The sequence below is a fragment of the Rana temporaria genome, chromosome 3 (genome assembly GCF_905171775.1).
Source record: "Rana temporaria chromosome 3, aRanTem1.1, whole genome shotgun sequence".
In the NCBI taxonomy this organism is placed as follows: domain Eukaryota; kingdom Metazoa; phylum Chordata; class Amphibia; order Anura; family Ranidae; genus Rana; species Rana temporaria.
In genome coordinates, this window is record NC_053491.1 from 176683687 (window position 1) to 176704523 (window position 20837).

At 44.0% G+C, this 20837-nt stretch overlaps 1 protein-coding gene across 1 annotated transcript in view; it reads right to left on the reverse strand.

Moving 5' to 3' along the window:
• The window catches only part of PRICKLE1 (prickle planar cell polarity protein 1), an 80487-nt gene extending 64313 nt beyond the window's left edge, over positions 1 to 16174 (reverse strand). Inside the window, exon 1 of the mRNA XM_040343879.1 lies at positions 16012 to 16174. The gene's annotated coding sequence lies outside the window, so the exon portion shown is untranslated. The remainder of the gene's footprint in view (positions 1 to 16011) is intronic.
• Between the last annotated feature and the right edge of the window lie 4663 nt (positions 16175 to 20837).

Here is a 20837-nt window from a genome sequence, read left to right on the forward strand (position 1 = left end):
GGGTTAATTTAACTGTCATATATTTTTATTTGGCATATAAGTAATATGTGTACCAGGTATTAGTGAAATATCTCCAGACGTACAGAAGTTATGTGGGAACATACATTTCCCATTGATTTGCATGGGACTTTAAACAAAAACCCCGACCCTCACAAATGGGGGTAGTTAAGGGATAAATTAACTATCCTATAGTTTAAGTGGACATATAAGTAACATGTGACCTAGTGTTATGGAAATATCTACAGCCGTTTGGAAGTTATGAAGTAACATGTATTTCCCATAGAGTTGAATGGGACTTTAAAGAAAAACCCCGACCATGGCAAATGGGGGTGGGTAAGGGTTAAACCACCTATCCTATGTTTGTTGCTGACATATAAGTAACATGTGTGCCAAGTTTCATGTTAATATCTTTAGCCGTTTGGACGTGATGCTGGAAGATAGATAGATAGATAGATAGATAGATAGATAGATAGATAGATAGATAGATAGATAGATAGATAGATAGACAATAAAATGACGATTGTTGCAATATTTTATGTCACGCTGTATTTGCGCAGCAGTCTTTCAAACGCAATTTTTTTTTTTGTAAAAAAGACTTATGAATTTAAAAAACGAATTTTTGCATAATGCAAAAGATGATGTCATGCCGAGTAAATGGATACCGAACATGTCATGCTTTGAAATTGCACACACTTGTGGAATGGCGACAAACGAAAAATCTCCATAGGCAGCGTTTAAAAAAATGTAAATAACGGTTGCCAGGTTTGAGTTAGAGGAGGTCTAGTGCTAGAATTATTGCTCTCGCTCTGACTTTCGCAGTGATACATGCGTTTTGAACACCGTTTACATACGCTCGATAAAGTGGGGAAGGTATAAAACACCAGTGTGACTTTTATTGCTATTCCTTTACTTTCTATCCCGCTTTAAAGCGCCTTCATATGCAAATTGGGTTGTCGCCGCTGTTTTCTTGTTGGAAATCGCGATCGTGTGTACGAGGCATTAGTCTGGCTTAATGTCCAATAGGAGGGTTTAGCTGCATGTAGAGCAACACACAGGGAAACGAGTAGTGGGGATAGAACAACCCTCCTTACATTACATAGAAGAGGAAAGCTAGATAGGTTGTGTGGATGCAAAATGTGACCAATATAAAAGCAGTTGTACCAATTTGGCTGGAAAAGTGGAAATACACTTTATACTGCAGTAATCAAGCACTTCAATGTTCTATTCTAAGCTCTAAGTGAACGTATTTAATAAATTGCCAACATATTTGGAGAGACTGCACTATAGGCAATATAAAAGGGTCTCTAGTTGTACCGTGTAGTTCTAATCCCCGTTAAACAAATGCTGACATAAAAATGTATTAGACACTGGTAAAAGGTTTCTAAAGACATTAGTGACTCTAAGGTGACAATCTAATGTCCATTAGCTCCCCGCAGACACCTCCAGCTGTATCTCAGAGGAAAAACATCTAGACCTATAATAAAGCAACCATTCATGTTAAGGGATGAGCTGGCCAACACAGATGCCTGAGGGTGGTTGGATCATCCCTGCATGTCTGACCACCCTCTGGGATCTATGGCCTTCTTAAAGAGGAACTGCAGTCTGCTCACATGATTTGTAATAAAACCAGCTTTGCCATTCTGAAGCTTCCCTCCAACCACTTTGCATATTATTTTATATATACAGTGGAACCTTGGATTACTAGCATAAAGTTCCAGGAGAATGCTTGTAATCCAAAGTACTCGCATTTCAAAGAGAGTTTCCCCATTGAAGTCAATAAAAACGAAAATAATTTGTTCTGCATTAACTTCAATGGCATGCAATACCGCATGTAGCCAGAGGTGGGGGGCGCCGGAGAGCTTTGGAAACCCCCATCCTCGGCTGAACTCAGAAACTGAGTATTTCCGAGATTTTCAGAGCATTTCCAAACGGCTCCGCCACCCCCCACACCAAATTCCAAACGTGGTATTGCACACCGCTTTGGCTTGAATCCTGCTCATTTTGCGAGACAACAAACCGAGTCAGGATTTTTTTAAATTAGAGTGCTCGTTAAATCGCATTACTCACAATTTGAGGTTCCACTGTACTGCGATTCTGTACTTGTCAAATATTCTGCAGAAATCTCCCGCCACAGAGTCTGGCTGCAACCATTTTAATGTGGGCAGCAGTGTTAAGTTTGGCAGCAAATTTCAATGTAGTTTTAGTCTTATGATTTAAATGCAATTTTAGTTTTAATCGTATTTTGGTCAACTAAAATGTTTTAGTTGACAAAATGAACACTGGTGGGGGGCAGCTGAAGCTGCTGCCTGTTCACTTTCTGGATTTACACAGACACACGGCACTATACCGTCGGATTTGCCGCGGGATTCGGCCGCTAGCGGTGCGGTATTAACCCCCGCTAGCGGCCGATAAAGAGTTAATACCGTCCGCAATGTGCCTCTGCAGAGACACATTGCGGGCGGTATGGCCGCCGTTTCCCATTGTTTTAAATGAGGAGCGGTAAAGGAGCGGTATACATACCGCTCCTGTCACCGCTCCAAAGATGCTGCTGGCAGGAGATTTTTTTTTCTCTCCTGCCGGCGCATCTCCTCAGTGTGAAAGCCCTCTGGCTTTCACATTGAGTATGCAGTGCAGGAGTTTTTTTAGGTGGTATAGCAGCGCTATTTTTAGCGATGTACCGCCTGAAAAACTCCTCAGTGTGAAAGGGGTCTAAGACCTTGGATTTTCCCTCAATTTCAGTCCAGACAGAAGTTGCCAGGGCTAATAAAGAGTGCAAATCTACTCAATTGGGACAGATACAAGTCTCTCCTTTAGATTTTACATTAACCACTTAAGGACCTTGCCTGTTTTTCAGACTTGGTGTTTAAAAGATTAAAACACTTTTTATTTGCTAGAAAATTACTTAAAACCCCCAAACATTATATTATTTTTTTCCCAACACCCTAGAGAATAAAATGGCGGTCAGTGCAATACTTGTTTTTCACACTGTATTTGCGCAGCGGTCTTACAAGCGCACTTTTTTTGGAAAAAATTCAATTTTGAATTGAAAAAAAAAAATAAAACAGTAAAATTAGCCGAATTTTTTTTATATTGTGAAAGATAATGTTACGCCGAGTAAAATGATACCCAACATGTCACGCTTCAAAATTGCGCCCGCTCGTGGCATGGCATCAAACTTTTACCCTTAGAAATCTCCATAGGCGACGTTTAAAAAAATTCTATAGGTTGCATCTTTTGAGTTAAAGAGGAGGTCTAGGGCTAGAATTATTGCTCTCGCTCTAACGATCGCGGTGATACCCCACGGTTTTAACACCGTTTTCATATGCGGGCGCTACTCACGTTTGCGTTCGCTTCTGCGCGCAAGCTCGACGGGGCGCTTTAAAAAAAATAAACATTTTTTTTCTTTTTGTGTACAAATAAATAAAATGGGTCACTTTTATTCCTATTACAAGGAATGTAAACATCCCTTGTAATAGAATAAAAGCATGACAGGTCCTCTTAAATATGAGATCTGGGGTCAAAAAGACCTCAGATCTCATATTTAGACTAAAATGCAAAAAATAAAAATAGAAATTTGAGAAAGAAAATGTGCCTTTAAGAAGCATGGGCGGATGTGACGTTTTGACGTCGCTTCCGCCCTGCTATGCTATGGGGACGGGTGGGGGCCATCTTGCCTTTACTCGTATGCCAGCCGAGCAGGAGAGAGGATCCCTCTCCTGCTGCCGATAACGGTGATCTTGCGGAGAATCCGCCGCGGAGATCACGTTATCGTTTAAAGGACCGCTCACAGGAAAGATTGATATCTCGGTTGTGGCAGGGGCTGCTGCCGTTACCAAGATATCCCTCTTTAACCACTTAAGACCTGGACCAAAATGCAGGTAAAGGACCAGGCCCCTTTTTGCGATTCGGCAACTGCGTCGCTTTAACTGACAATTGCGCAGTCGTGCGACGTGGCTCCCAAACAAAATTGGCGTTCTTTTTTTCCCACAAATAGAGATTTCTTTTGGTGGTATTTGATCACCTCTGCGTTTTTTATTTTTTGCGCTATAAACAAAAATAGAGCGACAATTTTGAAAAAAAATCAATATTTTTTACTTTTTGCTATAATAAATGTCCCCCAAAAACATATATAAAATATTTTTTTTCCCCCTCAGTTTAGGCCGATACGTATTCTTCTACCTATTTTTGGTAAAAAAAAAAAAAAAAAAATCGCAATAAGCGTTTATCGATTGGTTTGCACAAAATTTATAGCGTTTACAAAATAGGGGATAGTTTTATTGCATTTTTATTATTTTTTTTTTACTACCAATGGCGGCGATCAGTAATTTTTTTCATGACTGCGACATTTTGGACAATTTTGACACCAAAAAATGCATTTAAAATGCACTGTTTATTGTGAAAATGACAGTTGCAGTTTGGGAGTTAACCACAAGGGGGCGCTGAAGGGGTTATGTGTTCCCTGAAGTGTGTTTACAACTGTAGGGGGGTGTGGCTGTAGGTCTGACGTCATTGATTATATTAGGGAACACACAATCGATGACAGCGCCACAGTGAAGAACGGGGAAGCCGTGTTTACACGTGGCTCTCCCCGTTCTTCAGCTCTGGGGGCCGATTACGGGACTGTAGCGGTGATCGGGTCCGCGAGTCCCGCGGCCACGGAGCTTCGGACCGGGTCGCGGGCGCGCGACCCACTGCTGGGCTTTATACAATCACGTACAGGTACATGATTGTGCCCAGCGGTGCCATTCTGCCGACGTATATCGTCGTTAGGCGGTCCTTAAGTGGTTAAAAAAATGATGTACATGTACATGAGCGGGTCCTTAAGTGGTTAAGCAAAACTAAATGAATTTAAGGCTACAATTCAAAAGCACTGGTAGATACATCCATGCCTGGGACAATATCTCCCAGTCTGCCAATGAGGAGATATCTGCCTACAGCACTTTCTTCATCATAAACAAAGCCAATAAAAATGTAGAACATCTGTAGAATGATCCAATCCACCATTGCTTTAAAGCCTCGTACACATGATTGGATTATCAGTGGACAAAGCCTTGGACTTTTGTCTTGCATACAAACCGCACACAATTGTTGGTCAACAAAACACGAACGTAGTTACGCACTACGTGATTTTTTCAGCTCTTTAGCACCACCCTTTGGGCACCTTCTGCTAATGTCAAGTTTGGTGAGCATCGATTCCGAAAAATCCGACAACAGACCATTGTCCACAGAAAATTTAAAAGCCTTCCACCCCCATTTGTCCGCGGAAAATCCAAAAACTGTCCAATGGAGCGTAAAAATCTGTTGGATTTTCCACCAACAACCTGTCACACAATTCCCGTCGGAAAATCCGATGGTGTGTACGAGGCTTTAGGGTCTATTTCCTCACAGCACTGGCATGGCCATACACAGCTTGATTACACTATTCAGCCCCACAGGGTGAACAAAAGAAGCCACTTGATTCCTCCATCTCTACTAAACATCTCGACTGCCGAACAGCGAGTGCATCTGATTGGATGCAGTCAATGTTTGGCTCATAACTCAACTCTGCTCAGCTGATGTTTAAAGGAGTTGTAAAGGAAAAAAAAAAATTCACCTTAATGCAATCTATGTATCTTTGTTATGATGGGGTGGAGTCTTCAGGGCCTCGCAGATCTTGCATGTTGAGCCATCTACGCCTAAAATTCTCCTGAAAGCCAAACCTCCTTTTTTGTTATTTACCCTATTCCAGATGAATCTACCTTTAAATATCCAGACCATGCCTGTATAGCAGTCAGCAGATACAGATGTGTATTCCACTGATAAAAGTATTTACACAACGACCTTCAACTGGCAGACAATACCATCCAAACAAGGAGATAAGAGCAAGAATGTTGTAAAAAACAGTTATTGTACATTATAGTGACGCCCGCTTACAAATATTTGATTCTAAGAAAATGTATTTCAATGAAATCCCATTCATTCATATGTGGCAAGTTGACATCTATGCCCTGCAGGTTAAAATGGGCATGTTAAATTTACAATGAAAAAATAAAAATATTGGACATGCTGCATTTATACAATTATGAGGTTTTGCACACGTCTGCTCCATGGAAAGCCTATAAAAAGCACAGAAACGCATGCAGTATTGCACACATTATAAAGGGCTCATTCACGGGCGTAGCTATATATATACACCCATGCGAAAGGCCATGTTTGTGCATCGCGTGCAGGAAAAGACGGCTCTTTGCACGGGCGAATAGATAGGTGACAAGGCCCTGGGGAACGAGGCCTAAAAGAGCGTAAGTGTGAAAAGGCCCTAAGATGCAAATACACAAGAACATTGAGGTTGATTTACTAAAGGCAAATGCACTTTGCACTACAAGCTCACTTGGAAGTGCAGTCGCTGTAGATCCGAGGGGAAGATCTGAAAATCAGGGAAATCTCTGCCGATTTCCATCATCCAATCACGTACAAGCAAAAATGCTGTTTTTTATTTTCCTTGCATGTACCCCTCAGATCTACAGCGACTGCACTGCAAAGTGCATTTGTAGTGCAAAGTGGATTTGCCTTTAGTAAATAAACCCCATTATCTAAAATCAAAACATTGTAACAGGCTGTCGCAGTGATGCAAAGCCGAGAGAAATTCACCGACGATAAAGATGTAAGGTGCGGTAATTTGAGAGGCCAGTTAGCATGTGTACATGGCTTGTCTAGAACAAACACTGCATTGTTGTCCACAGCAATTTGTGTGGTTGGCACCTGTCTGAATCATGAAGGCCCAAAGCCGGTTAACCATTACAACACTGGAGGGTCACAGACAGAAGAGGAGCATCACTGCAGGGAAAATGTCCCCAGGATCCAACCGACAGGTGAGTGAGATGTAGGGTTGGTTTGGTTTTTCTTTAGCTTGCTACAAGATGTTACCAAAGCCGAGTCAGAGCTCCGCGTATCCATTAAGACATGGAGTCCCGACTTGCCCCATGCCCGATTGGCTGACTGATTGACAGCCGCGGGAGCCAATAGAGCCGCTGCTCTGACTCAGCCAATCAAGAGGAGTGTACTGGATGGCTGAGGGGCTCGTGGATATTGCTGGAGAGAGAAGGTGGTCAGGTAGGTAATTGGGGGGTGCAGGGGAGGCTGCTACACACAAGATTTATCGTAATGCATAGAATGCATCAAGAAAAAAAAACTTCTGCCTTTACATCTCCTTTAAGTAGACCTTTAGTCCCCTTATATTTTGCCCTGCCCCTCCTCCCTTGCCACTATGCATCTCGGCACGCATATGAAGATGTAAGGTCTTAGGAAGCAAGGAGGAAAAAGGTAGAAAAAAAAAAAAAAAAAAAAAAAAAAAAAAAAGGCATAGATCAGTGGTCTACAAACTACGACTGGGGGCCAAATGCGGCCCTTAGCTTACCTTTCCAGCCCTTGAGGCACTATTCCCCCCACTGACACCAACGATGGATCCCTATTCCCCCCGCTAACACCAACGGTGGATCCCTATTCCCCCCGCTAACACCAAGGATGGATCACTATTCCCCCCCCCCCCCGCTGACACCAACGATGGATCACTATTCCCCCCCGCTGACACCAACGATGGATCACTATTCCCCCCCGCTGACACCAACGATGGATCACTATTCCCCCCCGCTGACACCAACGATGGATCACTATTCCCCCCCGCTGACACCAACGATGGATCACTATTCCCCCCCGCTGACACCAACGATGGATCACTATTCCCCCCCGCTGACACCAACGATGGATCACTATTCCCCCCCGCTGACACCAACGATGGACCACTATTCCCCCCCGCTGACACCAACGATGGACCACTATTCCCCCCCGCTGACACCAACGATGGAACACTATTCCCCCCCGCTGACACCAACGATGGATCACTATTCCCCCCCGCTGACACCAACGATGGATCACTATTCCCCCCCCAATGACACCAACGATGGATCACTATTCCCCCCCAATGACACCAACGATGGATCACTATTCCCCCCCACTGACGCCTACGATGGATCACTATTATCCCCCCACTGACACCAATGATGAGACCATTCCTTCCAAGCACACCAACGATAGGGCGCTATTCCTCTCCCCAATACCAGAAATGCATTGTTTACTCCCACTGATGCCAGGACAATTTTTAATCCCAATGGCCACAGTCTGGCCCCCTAAAGTCTAAAGGACAATAAACTGGCTCTTTGTTTAGAAAGTTTGTAGACCCCTGGCATAGATCAACTTTATCAAAACAAAAACAAATTGTGCAGCTTTGACCAAAGTTGATGAATGCCCTTGCCATGTTAGCCATTTATCTACCCCATGATGCGTGACTGGAAAAGTCCTAGGACATTGCTAAGAGAAGCCTAGCTGTTACTGTCCCTGTGTTACCATCACGGGAACAAGCTCTTTCTCCGATTCAAACCTCTTCACATGCGTTTTATCTCTCCTGATGCAGTAGCTCTGAGCTCAGTGATTGACACCTTGTTTCTGTGATGTTGAAGGTGAACAACAACATCTAGCCATCTCTTAGCAACGTCTTGGGAGTTTGAGTAAAACTGCATGATGTAAATGGCCTACAGCTATAGAAAGGCATTATTCAACTTTGGACAAAGCTGCAGTCTCACGTTTTGGGTTTTATATTTGGTTGCCCTTATCTGCACATGCAGTTTTATTTGGCAACAATGAACTATCCCTGAAGTATTCAGAATATTCTTTATAAGTTTGTTTTCTTGAAATACTTGTGAAAAAATTAGATTCAGTTGTCATAGCGGCTCCTATGAAAACTCGTTGCTTGGCTACCATGATGGTCCAACAATTAAAAATAAATAACCAAAAGCAAAGATTTTCTTTTTGCAATGGATAGAGTGGAGAGGGATTAGAACACCTTGAAGTGAAAGCAAAACAAAATCTCATATTTTGGAATGTCCCCAGAAAAGTATAAAAAAGTGGAAATCTTCCAATGGGGACACTAGTGCTGGTGACCTGGGGTGCCCCAAAGGATTTCCTTTCACTTCCTGTTTTAACTATGGAACAGGAAGTGAAGCAAAATCTCTACAATAGGACACACATGGCAAACAGGGGTTATAATCCTCACTATTTAAACAGAATAAAAAAAAGTTTTACCTATGGTTCTACTTTAACACTCCAAGTTGCCAACCTGGAACAAATATGCATATTAGGAGAAGATTTGACTTTACTCGCTGCAATAATGGACTCACAATCTATTGAACCCCCAACTTCAACAGGACAAGCAAGCAACTAGCACTTTCAGCAGGTGGTCAGCAATGGCTTCAAAGCACAGCAACTGTCTGTCACCTTAAACATGAACTACAATTTTTTTTTTACAAAAGAAGTCAGCAGCGATAAACACTGTAGCTTTTGGCTTATAATAGTCACTTACCAGTCCTGGAGTCTAGCACTGTCATCACCCAGGCCGGTTCTTTGCCAGTCTTTGGGTCCCTGGTGCCCCACCATCTTGCTTGTGAGAAGTTGGCTGTGACTTTCTGCTGCGTCACAGCTGGCTCCCTACTGCACATGCGCAATATGCGCTAAGCATTCAGACTGGTTCTGCAGCCTCCTGGGATTTGTGATGCATCTCAGGAGGTTGCAGGCAGGCAAGGTAGGGCTGAATTACCACTTTTCTCGCCTCGGCAAGAAGAGCTGAAGTGGGGGGGGGGGGGGGGGGTCGGTACTTTTGGCAAAGTGGCACTTTTTAGGTGAAGTCCCACTTTAAAGTGGTTGTAACAGGAGGAGGTTTTTTATTTTAATGCATTCTATGCAATAAAGCGGGGGTTCACCCCAAAACATCTATATACTGTTACATCCAGCATACTGCTGACATCAACAGTATGCTGTACTTACGTTTTTTGGCATTCTATTCACCCAGCTTCCGGGTGAATAGAGTAGGCGTTCCTAAGACGAGGCATAGATGATTGACGTGCGGGTAAAGCGCGTCATCGCCTTCTGAAAATATCCGAGGGACACCCAACATTTTACGGCGCAGTCAGGTCTACATGGCAGGCGCCGTATATCGCCGTAAAGCGCTCGGCTGTAGGGGACTCTCCCTCCTGATTGGCTGAGACAGCAGCGGGGTGCCATTGGCTCCTGTTGCTGTCAGTTAAACTCAGTGAGCCAATAAGGAGAGAGGCGGGTGGGGCTCTGTGCCCACTGAATGGGCACAGAGCTGCATAGCAAGCTGCTTGCTTTGGGGGCACTCGGGGGGGGGGGGGGGCAGCAGCACTCTAGAGGGACCCAAAAAGCAGAGGATCTGGGCTGCTCTATGCAAAACCACCACACAGAGCTGGCAGGTATAACAGGTTTGCATTTTTTTTCCCTTTAAAACAAGACTTTAATCACTTTAAGGAATTTCAGCCTTCAATTTCATATTCACATCATGTTAAAAGCCTGATGTTTGTGGTTTGCATTCTTCTAAACATTTCTACAATTTGAAGCTGTAGCCCTGACAAATTCTCATGCAAAGAAACAAATGTGATAGATATGGAAGAGTAAATTTCTTGGTTTTGAGTAGGCCACTCCACAAGTGAAGGATAGGGTGGGAACCTTCCAGTATACTGCATTCCAGCTACTACAGAGAAGACTCTATATAAAGTCCCAGAGTGAATAAGTAACCTCTCATAACCCGAGACCTAAAACGAGGAGGATCGGGCAAAAGATGCTGACTAAAGGCAAACTGGCATTTATTTTTAACCAATTCATTTGTGAAATTGCTGGTGGGATATTCCTTAAAATACTTTTAGAACAGAATTTTTTTTTTAAACTTTCATTCTGCATTAGGTGAACAGGCAAATGTCACAGCCCCATACGAGACTACAATAGACATTTGCACATGAACCCTCCCATATCTGCTTGGGCAGTGCCTCTTGTTAGATATATCTAAGGGGAGCCCTATGTAGCACTTGGATTAGAATCCTGCATGTCTAGTGTGCCAGGCTGGTGCCGTTCATAGGAAAGGCTTTTTATTTTTTTATAGAGTGGATTCTGAGAAGCTTGGACATTCCAACCCTTGAACAGTTTTAACTATGGAAACCTAAAATATGATTGGTTGCTTCAGTGCATTCCTTTTTTTTTTTAAACTAACAAGTTATTTTAGTGTATGAATGTGTCATTGTAAAGAACAGCTTTCTGTAACTAATAAAGCAAAATATCATTAAGCAGAAAAGTCTGGCTCAGCTGCTGCTAGGCTTGGCATAAATAATTACCTTTGCTAGTAACATGGGCCTAAAGAGTCGCAGACTAATGAAGGTTTACCTCTGTGCCCCTGTTCCCTATGGGATATTGTCAAGAACAGACTCCCTTGTTGCTTTTTTTTCCCTCTCTCTTTTTTTAAGACACACATCTGCCTCTAATCTTAATAGCTAAACCATTAACTATACAAAGTTTTTTTTTTCTCTCTCTCTTTGAGCGTACGGCACATTTCTGCAAATGCTCAGAGCTTAACTCATTCCAATTCCTATTATAATCCAGACAAACAGCAGCTTCCTACACATCTGATTATAAAACATGATAAACTGTTTTACTTGTCTTGGCTTTCTGTGGCAGAACTGATTGAATCTGTCACTGGAGGTATATTAATTGCTTTTCTGAACAGCGTCTCCTAATCACCACTTGCCTTACCCACAGTAACAGACACTGGAGACCGTAGGCAGAAAAAATGTTGATGGCACTGCTAGTGTGGATAAGACACTATTTGCCAACGAGAGAAAAAAAGAACAATTATATATATAAAAAAAAAAGCCATGTCACATAATCAAAACACTTTCCAGAAAAGACATTCTATTCTAAACATTCTGTCATGCTACAAGTAAACCATGTTTTATAGAATTTGTGCTTACGGAGAAATCTGTTTCGGATTTAAACTCTTTCTTCTACTCTAAAACCTATTAAGGAGTCCCAACTAGGGCTTCCCGTCAGTCAGACTGCATTAAAAAAAAAAAATACTTGTAGCATCACCCACAGCCTCTTTTTTTCATTCCTTTAGACCTCCAGCAGAGGTACAATGATAGATCTCTGTCCAAGGGCAAAAGACAGTCACCATAAACTGAGACCACATTGAAGTCAGACTAAACTCCACCTAGCCTGACAGAATGATAAATGGTTACTGTTTAATACCTCCAGTGAGAGTAAATATTGCTTAATAAAGAGGATTCCTCAAATACTGCCTCATTCTTCCAGGACTCTGTTGATAAAGACAGCAGATAGACAAACGCCTGTGACCAGAAGACCAAGAATTCCATGGAGGTGACTAAAGAGCACATGGCTTACTTCCCATGGTCTACAAGGAGCTTTATAAAAATACAAGTGTCTGATTATAGGCGAGGAAGATGGGCAAACAGCAGACATCTCCCAGTGGCCTAGTAGATTGTTTTTACTGACGCAAAGTGGCGGAACATTGACACCTAGTTGAGCAAAATGGTGAAGGCAAAGTTTATTGGAAAAGGATCAGTTGTCACCAAAGTGACAGGGAACAGCTGAATTGCCACATCTGGAGTCTCATTTGGGCAAACACTCTGAAACTCACACCCTCGTAATCCTGGGCTGCTAAAAAGACAGATGGAAGTGTTCTATGCAACATATGCACTCCAAGCTACACAGTCATGTGTTTAAAAATAAAGAAACAAAATAAAACATAGTAACAAAATGTACATATTGTAAAACAATCACAGCTGATAACTCACTTAATCAAAACAACAAATCTGAAAACATTAGACAGAATAGTTTGCAGAAACCTATACAGTCAAACTTCATCTTGCATTCCTATGGAGCAGCTAAAATAATGAGAGATGATTACCGATTGGCTAAGGGACATTAATTTAATTTCTGCATGCAGAGGTTCAGTTTAAGCTCTACTCGAGGAAGGGGGTTTTCTATGCACAGAAAGACTGCTTTTTTTGGACTTTGCCTACCGGACCCAAGCATTACTTTACCACCTTATATGCAATTTTTGCACAATGGGTTATCCTTTTCACTTGGATTGGTTACATTGAATACTGCTATATGTATACCAGGGGTCTCCAATCTGCCCTTTGCACAATATTCCTTCCACTGACACCAACGACGGGGGCACTACTCCTCCCACTGACATCGATGACTAGGGGGCACTATTACTGACACCGACGACTAGGGGGCATCATTACTGACACCGACGACAGGGGGGGCACTATTGCTCCCACTGACACCAACGACGGGGGCACTATTCCTCCCACTGTCATCGATGACTGGGGGGCACTATTACTGACACCGACGACTAGGGGGCACCATTACTGACACCGACGACAGGGGGGGGCACTATTACTCCCTCTGACACCAACGACGGCGGGGCATTCCTCCCAGACACCAACGATGGGGGGGGCACTATTACCTCCCACTGACACCAACGACGGGGGGGGGGGGGTGTGTGGTAGGGGAACATTCCTCCCACTGACACCAACGACAGGGAGGCACTATTACTGACACAGACAACTGGGAGGCACTATTACTGACACTGACGACTGGGAGGCACTATTACTGACACCGACGACTGGGGGGGGGGGTACTATTACTCCCACCAACGATGGGGGAGGGGTACCATTACTCCCACCAACGATGGGGGAGGGGTACCATTACTCCCACCAACGATGGGGGAGGGGTACCATTACTCCCACCAACGATGGGGGAGGGGTACCATTACTCCCACCAACGATGGGGGAGGGGTACTATTACTCCCACCAACGATGGGGGGGGTACTATTACTCCCACTGACACCAACGATGGGGGGGGGGGAATATTCCCTCCCACTGATACCAACGATGGGGCACCATAGCCCCCCACTGAACAACAATGGGGCACCATTGCCCACCCCCCCCCAATACCAATGATGGGACATTGTTTACTCCCAACTGGGTACAGTCCAGCCTCCTAAGGACTGTAAACGGGCCCTGTTTAGAAGGTTTGGAGAGCCCTGATGTATGATATCCATATATCTATAAAGCATATGAATATAATATAACTATTATCATATCCTGACTTTGTTCAAGTATCTTTAAAACAACCTATTTTTGCATTAGGTGTTTGCGGGTGTGCTGACTTTCTAGTCTGACATGTTTACCTCTGGGTCTTGGGAAAAACTCCCAAATCATGTTAAGCACCCCTGTACTCCCCTACTAATGTATACATTACTTTGGAAAGTTAAGGACAGGAATAAAGTGTAGAGACTCTGAGGTCGGATTTAATAAAACTGGAGAGTGAAAAATCTGGTGCAGCTCCAACGACATGCTGGTAGAATAATTGGCTCCTGTCTATGTGTATGTGGGTTAGAGACCTTACATTGCAAGCTCCTTGAGGGCAGGGACTGATGTGAATGCACCTATATGTAAAGCACTGTATAAATTGACAATGCAATACAAGTTGTATTATTGTACCTGCAATAAATTAATAGAAACCAATTAACTTCCAGGGGTTTTTTTTGTCAAAAAAACTTTAATTGAACAAGCTGAAGTTAGAAGCTGATTGGCTACCATGCAGCTGCACCAGATCCTGAGTGCTCCATTTTTAGAAAAATCAGCCCATTTATATTCAGTTACAGAATGTCTGCACTAGGACTGAAGCTGTGTTGCCATGGATTACCACAATTTGCTAAATCAAAAAGAAGCCACTTTTAATCATCACAAGCATATGTTATAAGAGAAGTGGTAAACCATAAAATGAATGCAGTCCGGTTTATACCTCTTCCATAGATCTGCAAGCACAGCAGGAAAGTGCATGAAATGAATAACAGGCAGGGTCTATTAGAAAGGTCTTTGCTACATAAACTTAACGAATAGAAAAAAAAAAAGTTTCACAAGATAAGTTTTCAGTGCAACGGGAAACAGCCCAAAGTGACGGAATGTTTTAGCCAACCCTTGACTACCCCCCTCCCAATGTCCCCAGTTTATAATCAATCATGCTTGCTGCAACTCTCACTAAGAGAGAATCAATACAGGAATTAAAAAGCATCATCTCCTTTAACGGGTAACACATTCACCCAGCACTACCATGCCTGGACTTAAAGTATCATTAAAGCACAGATCCTTATCTTTAATGGATGGAGCCTGGCATGACTTCACTGTGGAAACAAAGCAATGTTTGGCAAGTTGTCTTGCGCACACACATAGACACAAAGCAGGGACTCCACTCAGAGCTCCATCAACCTTCAGCTGTGATCCCTGTTGATCCAAGCAGGACTGGAACCCTCTGGCCGCCCCTATAGAAATCACAACACACTGCCATACTGACACAAAGATTAGCTTTGTTTTCCTAAGCTGTCTGCAGTATTAAACACACTTGTGCTGTCTCTGCCATACACACAGGAGAGGAGGAGGAGGTGATGCAGCCTTGTCTGACTTTACTAGTGTCCCAAAAGGCACTTAGATCTTCTTTCTGTGCCCCCAGGGATGAGAGTTTGCAGAGGATTTGCAGCTCCTCCACCCTGACAGATCCCATAGACAGGATGATGACATCTGGAAGCAGGGTTCTCTTCACATGTGAGCTGCCCTTCAACCTGGCATGCTGATAGAACAAGCACCCCACTTCCCTCCCCACAATAATGGGAGCCAGATGAGGCTGGCACACTCAGGGGAGCAGTTAGCTGTTTGTGCATGGATGCTCATAAACAGTTCAGTGCAATGATGAGGAGGGCTCCTAATGAGACCATTGCTCCTGATCCTTCCAGGGACATCAGTGACAGGACAACTCCTCTGCAAATGCCCCATCCAGCCTGAAGGTGCTGCCGTTCCTTCTCCCGCCGCCAGGGAGCGCTGCTGAGCAATGCCTAGCGGGACTGCTCGGAGTGAAGGGTTAATGCAGCAACTGGTGACCCGACTACAGTGTGTGAGACATGGCAGCGATAACGGGGTGTAATATTATATATAGGGGGACATGGGGGACGGGGGGCGACATTCCTCAGCAGGAGCTTGAGGGAAGGCTGCAGCGAGCCTCTCTTTCACAAGTTGTATTAGAAGGCAGTATGTAGGGACACACACTTACCGCAGCACGGTGAGTATCCCGTGTACAGGTCACATGGGTGGTGGAAGCAGTTCCTCAGCCTGTCGTCCCCGTACAATACTTCACATGTGAGGAGAGAGCTCCGTGCCGCCTCTAGGTGAGTCCGCTCTACTACTAACTCCAGCACTCCGAGAGCCTTCCACACTGCTAACGTGACATGAGCTTTCCTCTCCGCTCATTGGCCGCGGCGCGGAGCCCTCCTCCAATCAGCGGCCGAGCTGCTATCAGCACGGCATATTCCCCTGCAGTCATGAATCCCCTGCAGGGGGTTGTTGATTCACACAAAAGGGATGTCGCAGCGCCTGACTGCAGACTGCTGTCATCATGTAGTCACCTTACACGACCATTGCAATCCACGTTTATTAGAGTTCACTGGAGCAAGACACGAGATCGTAATTGCTGCCTCTCTCTATACACTTCCACAGCGGAATTCCCCCCCTTGGAGGCTCGAGGAATTCTCATTTCCTTGGTGTGGAGACTGAAAGTCATAAAGGGACCTGAGAGACCATTGGCGACAAATGTCATCCATATACAATTGTGCTCATAAGTTTACATACCAGTGGCGGCTGGTGCTCAAAAAGTTTTGGGGGGGCGCAAACAAAGAAAAAGAAAAAAAAAACATCAAATGTAGCCTCACTGTGCCCATCAATTGTCGCCACTGTGCCATCAAGCGCAGCCACTGTGCCCATCAATTGTCGCCACTGTGCCCATCAATTGTCACCACTGTGCCCATCAATTGTCGCCACTGTGCCATCAATTGTTGCCACTGTGCCATCAATTGTCGCCACTGTGCCATCAATTGTCGCCACTGAGCCATCAATTGTCGCCACTGTGCCATCAATTGTCGCCAATGTGCCATCAATTGTCGCCACTGTGCAATCAAACGCAGCCACTGTGTCCATCAGTTGTCACCACTGTGCCATCAAACACAGCCACTGTGCCCATCAATTGTCGCCACTGTGCCATCAATTGTCGCCACTGTGCCATCAATTGCTGCCACTGTGCCATCAAACGCAGCCACTGTGCCCATCAATTGTCGCCACTGTGCCATCAATTGTCGCCATTGTGCCATAAATTGTCGCCACTGTGCCATCAAACGCAGCCATTATGCCAATCAATTGTTTTCTACTGTGCCATCAAACGCAGCCACTGTGCCATTAATTGTCGCCACTGTGCCATCAAACGCAGCCACTGTGCCATCAAACACAGCCACTGTGCCATCAATTGTCGTCACTGTGCCATGAATTGTCGCCACTGTGCCCATCAATTGCCACCAGTTTGCCCCGTAAAATGCCGCCAGTTTGCCCCCCCCGCCCGCCACTTACCTTTTTTGGGTCAGCCATCCTCCTGCACGCTCCCTCGATGTCTTCTCCCACCCTCGATGTCGTTTCAGCCAATCAGGTGACCAGTAACCAGACCTGAACCTGATTGGCTGAGACGCATGTCAGTGTTAAACAGGAAACGCACACCCTGATCTGACCAAAATGAGGGACAAATGAGGAGGAATGAGGGACAGAGGGACATTGTTCCAAATCAGGGACAGTCCCTCGAAATCAGGGACAGTTGGGAGCTATGCATACCCTGGTGATTTTGGCCTGGTAACATGCACACAAGTTGTCACAAAGGGGTTTGAATGGCTATTAAAGGTAACCATCTTCACCTGTGATCTGTTTTCTTGTAATTAGTGTGTGTGTATAAAAGGTCAATGAGTTTCTGCACTCCTGACAGACCCTTACATCTTTCATCCAGTGCTGCACTGACGTTTCTGGATTCTGAGTCATGGGGAAAGCAAAACAATTGTCAAAGGATTTGTGGGAAAAGGTAGTTGGACTGTATAAAACAGGAACGGAATATAAAAAGACAGGGCTTTTTTTCAGGGGGAACTTGGGGGAATTCAGTTCCACCACCTCTGGCTCAGACCCTTTGGTGCCTGCTCACCACAATCACTTGTAAACACAGAAGTCTGGTTTCTGTGTTTACAAGTGACAGCTCTGCACTCTGTGTGTAACCCCCTGAACTCTGTCTGCACTCTGTATGTAATGCAATCCTGGTATTTAATGACCCTTTAAGACCCTCCTACTGTTTGTGAAATCTGAACAGGGTCGTGGTTGAGTTCCTGTACCTATTTTCTGAGAAAAAAAGCTCTGTAAAAAGATATACAAGGAATTAAGAATGCCAATCAGCAGTGTTCAAACTCTAATCAATAAGTGAAAAATGTGGGGTTCTGTTGACCCTGATCAAAAGTTTACAAACCCCAGTTCTTAATACCGTGTATTGCCCCCTTTAACATCAATGACAGCTTGAAGTATTTTGTGGTATTTGTGGGTGAGACTCTTTATCTTCTCAGATGGTAAAGCTGCCCATTCCTCTTGGCAAAAGGCCTCCAGTTCCTGTAAATTCTTGGGCTGTCTTGCATGAACTGCATGTTTGAGATCTCCTCAGAGTGGCTCAATGATATTCAGGTCAGGAGACTGAGATGGCCAATCCAGAACCTTCACTTTATTCTGCTGTAGCCAATGATAGGTCGACTTGGCCTTGTTCTTTGGATCATTGTCATGTTGGAATGTCCAAATACGTCTAGGGTTGCCACCTCATCCCTTTAAACCCAAACACATATGAATTACACAGGTTCTGAGGCTAATTTAATACAGATAGGGCACCAAGTGAGTTTATTACCACCTTAATCAGCCACAGAACCTGTGTAATTCATATGTGTTCGAGATGAGGTGGCAATCCTAAGTACGTCCCATGCGCAGCTTCCTGGCTGATGAATGAAAATGTTCCTCCAGTATTTTTTGATAACATACTGCATTCATCTTGCCTTCAATTTTGACCAAATTTCCTGTGCCTTTGTAGCTCATACAACCCGAACCATGAGCGATCCACCTCCGTGTTTCACAGTAGGAATGGTGTACCTTTCATCATAGGCCTTGTTGACTTCTCTCCAAATGTAATGTTTATGGTTGTGGCCAAAAAGCTACATTTTGGTCTCATCACTCCAAATTACTTTGTGCCAGAAGGTTTGAGGCTTGTCTCTGTGCTGTTTGGTGTATTGTAAGTGGGATACTTTGTGGCATTTGCGTGGCAATGGCTTTCTTCTGGCTACTTGACCATGCAGCCCATCTTTCTTTAAGTGCCTCCTTATTGTGTATCTTGAAACAGCCACACCACATTTATTCAGAGAGTCCTGTATTTCACCTGAAGTTATTTGTGGGGTTTTCTTTGCATCCCAAACAATTTTCCTGGCAGTTGTGGCTGAAATTTTAGTTGGTCTACTTGACCGTGGTTTGGCTTCAACAGAACCCCTCATTTTCCACTTTTTGATTAGGGTTTGGACACTGCTGATTGGCATTCTCAATTCCTTGGATATCTTTTTATATCCATTTCCTGTTTTATACAGTTCAACTACCTTTTCCCTGCAGATCCTTTGGCAATTCTTTTGCTTTCCTCATGACTCAGAATCCAGAAACGTCAGTACAGCTATGGATGGAAGATGCAAGGGTCTGTCAGGAGTGCAGAAACTCATCAGACACACACTAATTACAAGAAAACAGATCACAGGTGAGGATGGTTACCTTTATTAGCCATTAAAACCCCTTTGTGTCAACTTGTGCGCATGTTATCAGGCCATAATCACCAGGGTATGTACACGTTTGATCAGGGTCAGTTGGGTGGTTTCTGTTGTGATTATGATCAGTGCTTTAAGTGGGCCAAAAGAGGTGCCGGTACTCTATTAGGCGCCGGTGCTCCCCCCCCCAATACTGAACATGAAAATATATATATTTTACAAACCCTCTCTTAGACGAAACCTTACATTTGATTTTGCTGCTAAAATTACATAAACCAGCTGATGATGTCAGAAACTAAAAAAAGAGAAGATAAAATGGGCACAAAGCATGACAGGGGACAGACACCACAGAAAATAGATAGAATAATGGATGTTATTCATCAGTCTGAGCAGTCCATGTGCAAGCTTGCAACAATAATCATACAATGAACATCTTCCTACTTTTCAAGACCGAGAAAATAAACATAAAAGGAAAATAACAGGGCAAGTCTGCATGGCTGTCTGAAACGAGCCATGATAAATTGCAGAGTTCCTAATCTCTATAGGAGGAGACGCTGTGAGATGTCATTCCCCATCACCTCTTCATCCTTCTGGTGTAATACACAGGTACCATGCCATGTATATTACGATCCTGTGAGATGTCATTGCCCATCACCTCTCCATCCTTCTGGTGTAATACACAGGTACCATGCCATGTATATTACAATCCTGTGAGATGTCATTCCCCATCACCTCTCCATCCTTCTGGTGTAATACACAGATGAGTCCATGCCATGTATATTACAATCCTAACCGTTGACATCGCACAGGATTGAGGCATGGTACCTGTGTATTACACCAGAAGGATGGAGAGGTGATGGGGAATGACATCTCACAGGATTGTAATATACATGGCATGGTACCTGTGTATTACACCAGAAGGATGAAGAGGTGATGGGGAATGACATCTCACAGCGTCTCCTCCTATAGAGATTAGGAACTCTGCAATTTATCATGGCTCGTTTCAGACAGCCATGCAGACTTGCCCTGTTATTTTCCTTTTATGTTTATTTTCTCGGTTTTGTCTTGAAAAGTAGGAAGATGTTCATTGTATGATTATTGTTGCAAGCTTGCACATGGACTGCTCAGACTGATGAATAACATCCATTATTCTATCTATTTTCTGTGGTGTCTGTCCCTTGTCATGCTTTGTGCCCATTTTATCTTCTCTTTTTTTAGTTTCTGACATCATCAGCTGGTT